Here is an 11,622-nt window from a genome sequence, read left to right on the forward strand (position 1 = left end):
CTAGATTATAATTAATTACTTTCAAGATTGTTAATCGCCAAGAAAATTTTTCTAATGCCAATAAATTATTAAATATTAAAGCGTGTTTGTTGATTGGATGAGTTGCTAATTATTTATTAAAATAGAGAGAAGTAATTAATCTATGATAACAAAATCCAAATAACATGTGGTTAGATTTTTCCATTTTGCAATTTTATTTGCAGCAACTCATTATAATCATTCTTTTACGTGTGAGATTATTTCTTTGGAATAATCTATAATAAATTTTATGAATATTCCATCTCTTAATTTCTGTAATTATTTTTAGTTTTAATTAAATTAACAGATCGATTTTATGGACAAAAATATGTGAGAAAAACGGCATTTATCTACTGTTGGAATTTTAGCGCCATCTTGTATCTTTAACTGTATTTAATAATTATTTTAGAAATAAGCTACATTTCTTCTAGTTTTTTCGTATTTAAATGTTATTTATTTTTTGCAATTTGGATTAATTGAAGCAAAATAATTTATAAAAAATATTATATTATTAAAAAAACTGTGACGGTTGGATGATCGAGAGAATAATGTGTCAGGATACCGCTCTTAGGGACTCGGTGTTGATCTGTTTCTCATCACCCAGCTGCTCCCATATTGGACCTGGTCGAACCAATCATGGGTTCGGCTAAGTCCATAAAGGTTTTCAGACGAAAAGTGATGGAATTGAAAACAGAAACAGTTGTTAATACACTTTTTTTTATTGATACAATTTCGTATTGTCAAAAAATTTATTTGCATTATAGCCTATAGGTTATACATTAAACGGATATCTTTTCTTTTTACGATTATTGTAATGTTAACTTCCAAATTTAAGAAGTTGAAATAAAATATAAGTATGTAATAATGAAGAGTGATGAATAATGTGATAGAATGAGTAATGTGAGGATAATTATGAACTAAAATTCTGTTACGACGGCTAAGATCTGTACAAGGTCCAAACAAAGAGCAGGATACTTATTTGTCAGTCGAGTCTGGAACTGTTTAAATCGTTTCGTGCTCTGAATTCTTTCTGTAGAGTATATATTGTACTACGATTGTTTTAGGCTTTTACGCAATGGAGAAGAAAACCATCCTTACAGTCAGCGAAAACAAGAAATCTGGGCATATAGTGAAATCCATCTATCCTGTTTTGAAAAATATATTACCAGTCACTTTTCTCTTGTCTGGAAGAAAAATGTAAATAGAAGGATGGTAGGATATATTTTAAACCAAAAAAGAAAGTGGATGAATTCAGAAAATAGAGCCACTAGAAAACTGGAATTGAATTGCGCAAGTAAATGCAAAGAATGGCACTGTTACAGATGATGTGATCAGAAAACAGCAGAAATATTTTGGCAGAAGATGAATATAAGAAATTTTAGTTACACCAATGGGTGGCTACATCGATTTAAACAGCGTCATGGCTTGTCATGAGAAAGAAACACGGTGAAACTGCTGAAGTTGATTTGGATGTTCTAGAAGCGGGAATAACTAATCTGTCGACAATAATATAACGGTATGATATGAAAAATGTATACAGCATACATGAAACCGTTTATTTTACCGATTACAAGTTGACAAAACGATTGCTCATGTATCTGTGAAAGGTTGCAAGAAGAATAAAGGTAGAATCACAATTTCCTTTTGTTGTAATTCAGACGGTATTGATAAGAGAACTGCGATGTTATTGAAAGATTCTCAAGGATAACATAGAGTCCTCTAGTAACTGCGAAAGAAGCTCATGCTTATTTAGAGAAAATTCGGCATTTTCTGCAGGTAAGTGCTACATTTATCTGCATGACTCGAGGAAATAATGTAGTTCAAACTACTTTGAACCGGTTTTTTAATAAGAGAGAAAAACAATAAATGTAACATAAACTAAAGTGATAATTATGCTTATTATCTTGACATTGCTATTTGCATGTCGTTTTCGATAAACTGACACCCTCACTTTTTCACCATGGCCTGGAAACAAATGGTGGCAGTTTAAAGGATTGTATATCTGAAATATTTTGTATAGTTTGGATTCCCAAATTTTTCCTAAGTATGCCTTTTAGATTGTTCTTTACTGTTTTGTTTATTGAACATTATCCATTTTCAAGTTTTTTAGAAACTTGCTGAATTAAATCCAAGGAATTACTAAGCGGCTGGTCTCTAATTTCTAGATTGGTCAATGTATCAACAAGGCAATGAAAGATAGATCTAATGTATAAAAGATCATATTTTATTGAGCCTCTGTTAAGCAAATTTTGGCAATGCCTAATTGCAACAGTATTGTTGGGTTCAAAGGTATCTGCAGCACTTTTTATTTTATCGAAATGTCTGCGTAGTAATCCCCACAACCAATCACTCAGTGAAACAATAAGCTGGGAAGACAATCCTGGAATAAGCCTTTTGAACTCGAATAAATGTCTTAAAAATTATTTTCTTAATGTTTGTTACTAGTGAATATACACTTTAATACAGACACAGGATAATTAGAGAAGTAAAAGTCCAGTTCACACTGCGTCAAAAGTCGCTTTGTTAATCGCTTCTGACGTCATACTGCCGACAAGGTGTTCAGACTAAGCAATTTTACTAGAAAACTAATCGAAAACGATTTATCATTTATATTTAGAAACCATATTTTCAGTATAAAAAAGTGCTTTATAATTTCAGTTAACTAAAGAAATAACTATTTTGTTTTTAATCAATGAATTAATTAGTTTTTCTTCAAATTTTTATTTATTACAATTATAACTTAACAAATTTTTTAACAATTACAAACTTAATTTAATATCCTGTAACCCAATATAACTGTCATATAACTGAAGTTTTCAATAAAACTTTTTGTTCATTTTCGATGCTTTACGATCTTAGTGTTCATCAGATTAATTCCCAAAGGACAAACAATAAAGTTCAATTGGTTCGACTTTGTCGCTTGTCATGGATTCGTAGGTCGTAATTGCACAAAAATCATACAGTATGAACTTAGCTTAAGATATAAAAGCTTCGTATATCAGCTTTTTAAATCTTCTTCAACCTTCAACATGTATAGAAATAGCGCTGCTGATAAACAGAAGTACTTTCTCATGTTGGATTTCTTTGAGCCACAGAATACCAAAGCATAATTAAAAACTTTTGCCATGCTATGATGATTGGATTTTTCTAAAACTTTCGTCGTTAGAAAAACTGATATAGAGGCATTGTCAGATGACAAAACACAAACAATCACATTTGCTATGTATTGTTCCATTGAATTGTTTTGTCAATTGATATCTAAATACAGTATTAATGTCAAACATAAAGCTGAATTAAATTTTCATTTAGATGGTCGTTTCTATTAGAAATTTAGTTGTCTGTCCAGGTTTGCATTCTTTTCTAATTTTAACATACCGGCTGTGGATATCGTCCATATCTAAATGTTGGCTTACTTGAAATCTTTTATAAGAAGTATTTTACCCCCACAAATTACACAGTATAAGACCTTTTCTTTACTTTGAAAAACATCAGATCTAAATTTATCCACAAACAGTATTCTCTTAGTTTTATTGAAATAGAAGTCTTTTTGAGACATGTTAAGCAAGCAGTCTTGAGAAAGGGGGAGATTTGTTACTTTCCCATCCGAAATTTTAATTTCCGTTATTCGATTTTCAATAAAATTAAAAACTTGTTCTGTTCTACCTCCAGTACTACTTCATACATCTGTAGTATTGTTAAATGAGACTAATTAATGAAAAATTAATAATGTGGAACAAATGATGATGATTAATGATTCAATTTAAATATTTTTTAAAATTTACTACCTATTCGGAGTCAAGTTACGTTTCCGTTTTACTATTTTCAATTACGTGTAAATAATTTCGTAACAATAACTACAATATAAATCTTACTTAAAATAGGCGATATTTTAAAATCATATTTAACAGTAAGTCCTCACACTTAACGTCGTTGATACGTTCTTGGAGACTGTGACTTTAAGGGAAACAACGTACAAAGAAACCAATTTTACCATATGCTAATTGATATAAAAAAGTGTTAATTTCTTATAGGCATATTTCGGGACACAAACACAACCATACTTCTAAATAACGACTCGAAACATTTCTAACATTAACATTGAAATAAATTTAAGCTACACATACATTTAAGAAAGATTAATGGTTCGGCCATATCATTATGGGTCTGACTGAACCCACATAATGGGTTTGATGAAAAAAGTCCTGTTAGTTCTCACGAAAGAGTTATAAAAAATTAAAGAAAGAGGAATCGGCGTGTATGATGGTGGGTGATATGGGTAGGGAGACTTAATCTGCCTCATTGATGATAAGTAATAAAGAATAAATATTTTCAAAGCGAAAATTGTACGAAGTATCTCTTATCACCACGCCATTCAAAAACAAACAATCAGCGATTCCATAGAGGAGGCTACATAATTAAAAGTGGTGAATGGGAATAAGTCGTGTTTGCAACTTATACTGACATTAACCGATGTCTTTTTCTGTTAATGTGGATATAAGTTCACATTATTTAAAAAAAGGTAAAAGTATAATAAATGCAAATTTTAATGGTCAGATCTCTAGAAAAGAATTCGGTTAACATATTCTTATCGAATCGTGTTTATAAAGAAACTTCAACAACAACTGTAAATGATTACAAATGTATTTATATTTTTTCTTCGTCAACGTTATAATGAAACGACGTTAAGTAAGGACTTACATTCTAATATTGAAACAAGAAATGATATTATGGAAATTTTAGATGGATATAAGCTTGTCGAATTGCACTGACCTTATCCCATCAGGAAAATCTCAAGTGAAGAAATTTTGTGAAGAAGAAAATTGTCAGTCATTTAAAAAAGTAAGTTTTTAACTAAACTGATTTTACAATAATAACAACACATATTAGTTTAGATGTTAACATTTTATGAAATGCCAAAAGTGATACTGGCCTTGTTAATTGTATAAAATATTTTATTTTTCAGTATATTATTTGTTACAAGAATTCGTTAAAACATATTGTAGTAAGTATTTACAGTATTAAAATGATTAAAATATTAATAATTGTTTATTTTTGTTTTAATTACTTTAAATAATATTTTGTTTTTATTATCATAAGAGAAAATTTAATAAAATAACTAGAATAAATCTTTATAAATCGTAATATATTACGATAATATTACGTTATATTTTTTAATGTTAAGAATCAAAATTTTCATTAATATTATTTATTTTATTTATTTCAGATTAAAGCAAAAACGAAGCAAGAGTCGATGTTGAAATTTGTGGTAATATCATAATAATAATTTACGTTTTTTAAATTTAACTTAATGATTTCATTCAGATTTGTATAGAAATTAATTTTATAAACTTGATTTTCTTTTAAAAATTAAAAAATTAAAGACATAAAAACAAGTAATTTATTCAAAATAGATAAAAATTACAAATAAATTCAAAATAAATGTAGAAATAAGTTTTCTGAAATAAACTTCCAATTTTCTTCAAACAGAATTTGTTAAAGCTAAAGTTTTTCAAATACAGAAAATATATAACACGTTTTCTAAGTAGCTAGAATATTACGTTGCCGAAATTTTAAGTACTCGTTCAATGAATTTCTTGTTTTTTTTTATACATAAGAGTTTTCGAATCGATGTTGAACATATGCTCCACTGGTTTTCTTGTTTGGAAATTCTTATGAGTAAAATGTAATAGTTTGTATACAGTCTATTCGAAAGAATAACATTATTCTCATCGATGTTTCCCTAAAAAATTTTCCTGATACCAATATCAGTCTGAGCATTTAAAAGAAAATTACCTAATACCATTTTTTGTCTACCTGACGAAACTTCATTCTTTTCCGCAAGCTTTACAACAATTCATAAAAGCGAATCTAGTTCACCAATATATTAGATAGTCAGATAAATGCAGATAAAAATTTCTGAATGAAATACAGCATATGAAATTCTATATTGTAATAGTTTATTAACAATTCGAGTCACATGGCAAATCTAATAAAACAATTTGACAAAAAGTAAATAATAATATTGAAATATTTTATACTAAAGCATGGAATATTTGATTATATAGGCCTATATACGTTAATTAAAATAACGAAAATATAAAACTTATTGGGTTCTTGAAAATCAAATAATCTTTTACCGGATCCTGTGATACTCTTACTCTACTACTAGGTGAGATAAAATAACTTCTAGCGCGGCCATCCTGAGACCCAATTCTAGTCCTTTCCGGATTTTCATGGTTTATTAAATACTATTGTGGTAATTATTTCTAATTACCACAATAATATTTAATAAACCATGAAAATCCGGAACACCTTACTCTAGAGAACAGAGTTTTCTAAATGGAAAGCTTTATAAAAAAGAAAAGTTGCCGAAAATTAAGACATTGGTTTATACAAAAATTTCTTGAATTGTATGTTTGTTATAAACTTCCGTTGCTTACATACCACGAAGTATGCACGAGATGTGCAATAGAAATACAGTTTTCATAAATAAAAAGTTGTGTGAGGAAAGAGTTCGTGACAATTGAACAATCTGAAAGAAGTTTTACAGTGTGCTGCAAGAAATATCTGATGAGAATGCAGATAATCGTGTAACAAATACTGAGAAACAGTAACAATTGTAGTGATTATTAACATTCACAAGAGTTTGTATGTGCGAAAAATAAACATGGAACACATTTTCTTTTCAATTTTCATTCATTAAAACAGCAAATGGAAAGTGCAATGCACTGAGTGAAAAAATCCTTTATTCCATATACTGTATTTATTTTTGTATACCAAACGAATACGTACAACTGTACAACTACATAAAATGCAGAACAAAGATACGTTTTATGGTTTATCTTTGCTAATTTAAAATATATAATGGAATTATTTAAAGAAATGTTTAAGATCTATAACCTCAATTATCTTGATAACAGGAAAATGTGACCTAGTGAATTTTTTACATTGGACCTTTTAATTGTAGAATTAATTTTTAATAAAACTGCCGCTTATGCTGAATGGTTTTAGATTTAATGTCAACTTATTAATATGACGAAATAATTCTATTTGCAAAATAATTATTATTAAATTACCAAATAATTTTAACTCATGCTACACTATGCTACATAGTTTTTATTTCTTATATTAACAACGACAACGCGTCTTGTGAACATTTATTTATCTTATATCTTATTTATGTATATATCATATAATTATAATATAATTTTATTTCTTTATTTTTAGAAATGTGTTAACAGCAACTTCAAATAAATAGAAAATTCACCATCCTGTTTGTTGAGAGTTTAAATATTGCAGACAATTATGTTTAAATTATATATATTATCATTTAACTTACGATATTTGTCGTATCAAAATTTACAATTATACGTTAAGAATTTCAATATGTATTTTCATTAAATATATTAAAGTAATGTTCTTGTAAAAATTACTGTGATTACAAAAAATCTAATAAATTTTGTAATACAATTGCAATTGTTTTTATTTGGAAACAATCCAAACAGCTATAGACTCAAGTAGTAGATTTAGAACATTTGAGTGCAAATTCTTGAAATTATCAATATAGTAGGCTCTCGATTTAGAGACCTTCGGATTTAACGGGCCAAGTATTTCTGCCCGAAAAGAAAAATTTACATCTTTTTATTAATTCGGAAATACAGCGTACTAAAAGATTAAGTCAGACGTTTCAACCGAGATACCGCGAAATATAGGACTGAGCAGGGCCATAACACTTCTAACGTGTATTACTAAAAGTACGAAAAGTACTATAATGTTGAAAAAATGTAAGGAAACAATATACCATATATTGATAAAATAGTAAGGATGCCGCAAGAAATTATTTCGAAGTTGAGGTTTATCATTGAAAAACATTGAGATATTTATCAATGAGTGTAAATTACTCAATCCACATTTTAATAATGTTTTTATTCTTATATACACACTATAATAGCACATAATGCATTTTGTAAATTATGACTATTATTAAATTAATATATGTTTTCAATTTAACGAACTTTCGGCACTCCTTTCCCAATTAGTCTGTTAAATCGAGGGACTACTATAGAGAAAAATTACTCTCGTATAAGAAAATAAATATGTATATATATAATTTAATTAAGAAAAATTATAGATTAAATAACAAATATTAAGAGTTTCTAGTGATATGAAACAATTATATTCTGTTCACAGAAAAAGTTTTGAATAATTACGTTTGATTTTTCAGTGTATAAAATGTAATTAAAGATAAAATGTAATTAAAAATGTAATTAAAGATAAAATGTAATTAAAAAAAACTCATTATTTTTTAATTTTTACTCGTTTAAATACAATAAAGGAATTTAATTATTTAAGACTGAATTTCTTTAATTTTTAAGATAGGTGTTTCTGAAAAACTGGATTATTTAATTTAAATTATAAATTAAATAAGCAAATTTAAATATTCTTTTATTAATTAAATATCCCGAAAATAATGAATTGTTGTGTGCAATTTAATAATGGTAAAATGATACATTTATTCATTTCACTTGATTTAAAATTTTATGCGATATTTCTTTGTTTTAAACTATAGTCTATTGTTGTAAAATAAAACTTTTCTAAGAAATTTTTAATCATCATAATCGACATGATTGATTTTTATGACTTACTATGGGATGAATATCATTTAATTTCACATTTTTTTATAATTAAAATTGGATAATTTGTAGTGTTGCAACGAATAGTATATTCGGCCTGAAGCCGAATACCGAATATTCGGCCAGGAGCGTGGCCGAATTGCCGAATATTCGGCCAAATTATTCGACTCGATTAACGCATGTACGAAAATTGGCGCGCAAACCGCATCATGGTAAGGACCCCGCTCTCTATTGGCCCGCTGTCACTACGCTTCGCCAATCGCGTTAATTCTTGACAGTTGTAGCGAACATACATGAGCGTCATGGCAGTATGTGATAAGTGATGATATCAAATGTGGATAACAATGAAATGACCTACACATGTAAATACAATACAATACAATACAATAAGGAAAGGGAAGAAGGCCGTACTCGTAGGTGTAGCCTTTAAAAGGGGATGAAAGGAAAATACGAAGGGAGAGAATGAGAGAAAGATTTGTAGCAGAGGCCAAGAGGGTGAAAATGTTGAAGAGTGGAAAGGGAAGGGGAAATTGTGNCCATAGAGGAGGCTACATAATTAAAAGTGGTGAATGGGAATAAGTCGTGTTTGCAACTTATACTGACATTAACCGATGTCTTTTTCTGTTAATGTGGATATAAGTTCACATTATTTAAAAAAAGGTAAAAGTATAATAAATGCAAATTTTAATGGTCAGATCTCTAGAAAAGAATTCGGTTAACATATTCTTATCGAATCGTGTTTATAAAGAAACTTCAACAACAACTGTAAATGATTACAAATGTATTTATATTTTTTCTTCGTCAACGTTATAATGAAACGACGTTAAGTAAGGACTTACATTCTAATATTGAAACAAGAAATGATATTATGGAAATTTTAGATGGATATAAGCTTGTCGAATTGCACTGACCTTATCCCATCAGGAAAATCTCAAGTGAAGAAATTTTGTGAAGAAGAAAATTGTCAGTCATTTAAAAAAGTAAGTTTTTAACTAAACTGATTTTACAATAATAACAACACATATTAGTTTAGATGTTAACATTTTATGAAATGCCAAAAGTGATACTGGCCTTGTTAATTGTATAAAATATTTTATTTTTCAGTATATTATTTGTTACAAGAATTCGTTAAAACATATTGTAGTAAGTATTTACAGTATTAAAATGATTAAAATATTAATAATTGTTTATTTTTGTTTTAATTACTTTAAATAATATTTTGTTTTTATTATCATAAGAGAAAATTTAATAAAATAACTAGAATAAATCTTTATAAATCGTAATATATTACGATAATATTACGTTATATTTTTTAATGTTAAGAATCAAAATTTTCATTAATATTATTTATTTTATTTATTTCAGATTAAAGCAAAAACGAAGCAAGAGTCGATGTTGAAATTTGTGGTAATATCATAATAATAATTTACGTTTTTTAAATTTAACTTAATGATTTCATTCAGATTTGTATAGAAATTAATTTTATAAACTTGATTTTCTTTTAAAAATTAAAAAATTAAAGACATAAAAACAAGTAATTTATTCAAAATAGATAAAAATTACAAATAAATTCAAAATAAATGTAGAAATAAGTTTTCTGAAATAAACTTCCAATTTTCTTCAAACAGAATTTGTTAAAGCTAAAGTTTTTCAAATACAGAAAATATATAACACGTTTTCTAAGTAGCTAGAATATTACGTTGCCGAAATTTTAAGTACTCGTTCAATGAATTTCTTGTTTTTTTTTATACATAAGAGTTTTCGAATCGATGTTGAACATATGCTCCACTGGTTTTCTTGTTTGGAAATTCTTATGAGTAAAATGTAATAGTTTGTATACAGTCTATTCGAAAGAATAACATTATTCTCATCGATGTTTCCCTAAAAAATTTTCCTGATACCAATATCAGTCTGAGCATTTAAAAGAAAATTACCTAATACCATTTTTTGTCTACCTGACGAAACTTCATTCTTTTCCGCAAGCTTTACAACAATTCATAAAAGCGAATCTAGTTCACCAATATATTAGATAGTCAGATAAATGCAGATAAAAATTTCTGAATGAAATACAGCATATGAAATTCTATATTGTAATAGTTTATTAACAATTCGAGTCACATGGCAAATCTAATAAAACAATTTGACAAAAAGTAAATAATAATATTGAAATATTTTATACTAAAGCATGGAATATTTGATTATATAGGCCTATATACGTTAATTAAAATAACGAAAATATAAAACTTATTGGGTTCTTGAAAATCAAATAATCTTTTACCGGATCCTGTGATACTCTTACTCTCCTAAAGTTCGACTGACTCCACAAAATCTTTATAAAATAATATTTGACTGTATATACATTTCAAAATATTTATTGCTTCAAATTTCATTAAATACATTTCTTCATTGATTCTGTGCATAGCATGTTTAGGAACACCTGTCTCAAATCAAACAATTCCTTTTTTCCGGTTTATTGTCTAGAAGTAAAACGCATTTAATATTATTTAATATTAGTTTCAGAATAGCTTAATAGAAAAATAACTGTATTGTAAACTGTCCGAAATTCTTTTCTAAGAAAAATGATGTTTAATGTGTTCTTGTTTGTAATCGTTCTTCTATTCAAAGTTTCCGATATTTATTGCGGATGTGACAGAGTTGACTTTGACAGAATAAGACACCGAATTTGTAGTAAGTTTTCTCTATTTTGAAATAATTATAAATCATCTTTTATTAACAATGTATATAGTAAATTGTTTCGATAATGTTTTTTAGCTACTATGAGAATATTTAATAACTGTTTATAAGAGAATAATAATTATTAATAATGTAAATAATAATATATTTTAATTAACATTTTTAAATGATTAACCGGACTATCTTAATCACGGATATATTAATACTATATGTATATATATACGTGTTAATTTTATTATATTACATATTATTTTAATTTTCTTTCTTGATATTTATC

The 11,622-nt window shown here is 27.3% G+C and overlaps 2 long non-coding RNA genes across 2 annotated transcripts; both read left to right on the forward strand.

Annotated features, from left to right (window-relative positions):
* Nucleotides 1-4,765: 4,765 nt before the first annotated feature.
* On the forward strand, nt 4,766-7,370 carry LOC111626981. The gene is made up of 4 exons (XR_002756954.1): nt 4,766-4,857; nt 4,982-5,020; nt 5,243-5,284; nt 7,246-7,370. It is a non-coding gene; the product is annotated as an uncharacterized LOC111626981 (long non-coding RNA).
* Nucleotides 7,371-9,539: 2,169 nt separating this feature from the next.
* LOC111626984 lies at nt 9,540-10,057 on the forward strand. The gene is made up of 3 exons (XR_002756955.1): nt 9,540-9,631; nt 9,756-9,794; nt 10,017-10,057. It is a non-coding gene; the product is annotated as an uncharacterized LOC111626984 (long non-coding RNA).
* Nucleotides 10,058-11,622: the final 1,565 nt, after the last annotated feature.

Source organism: Centruroides sculpturatus, unplaced genomic scaffold (assembly GCF_000671375.1).
Source record: "Centruroides sculpturatus isolate CEXI.00-Female unplaced genomic scaffold, Cexi_2.0 scaffold467, whole genome shotgun sequence".
NCBI lineage: Eukaryota > Metazoa > Arthropoda > Arachnida > Scorpiones > Buthidae > Centruroides > Centruroides sculpturatus.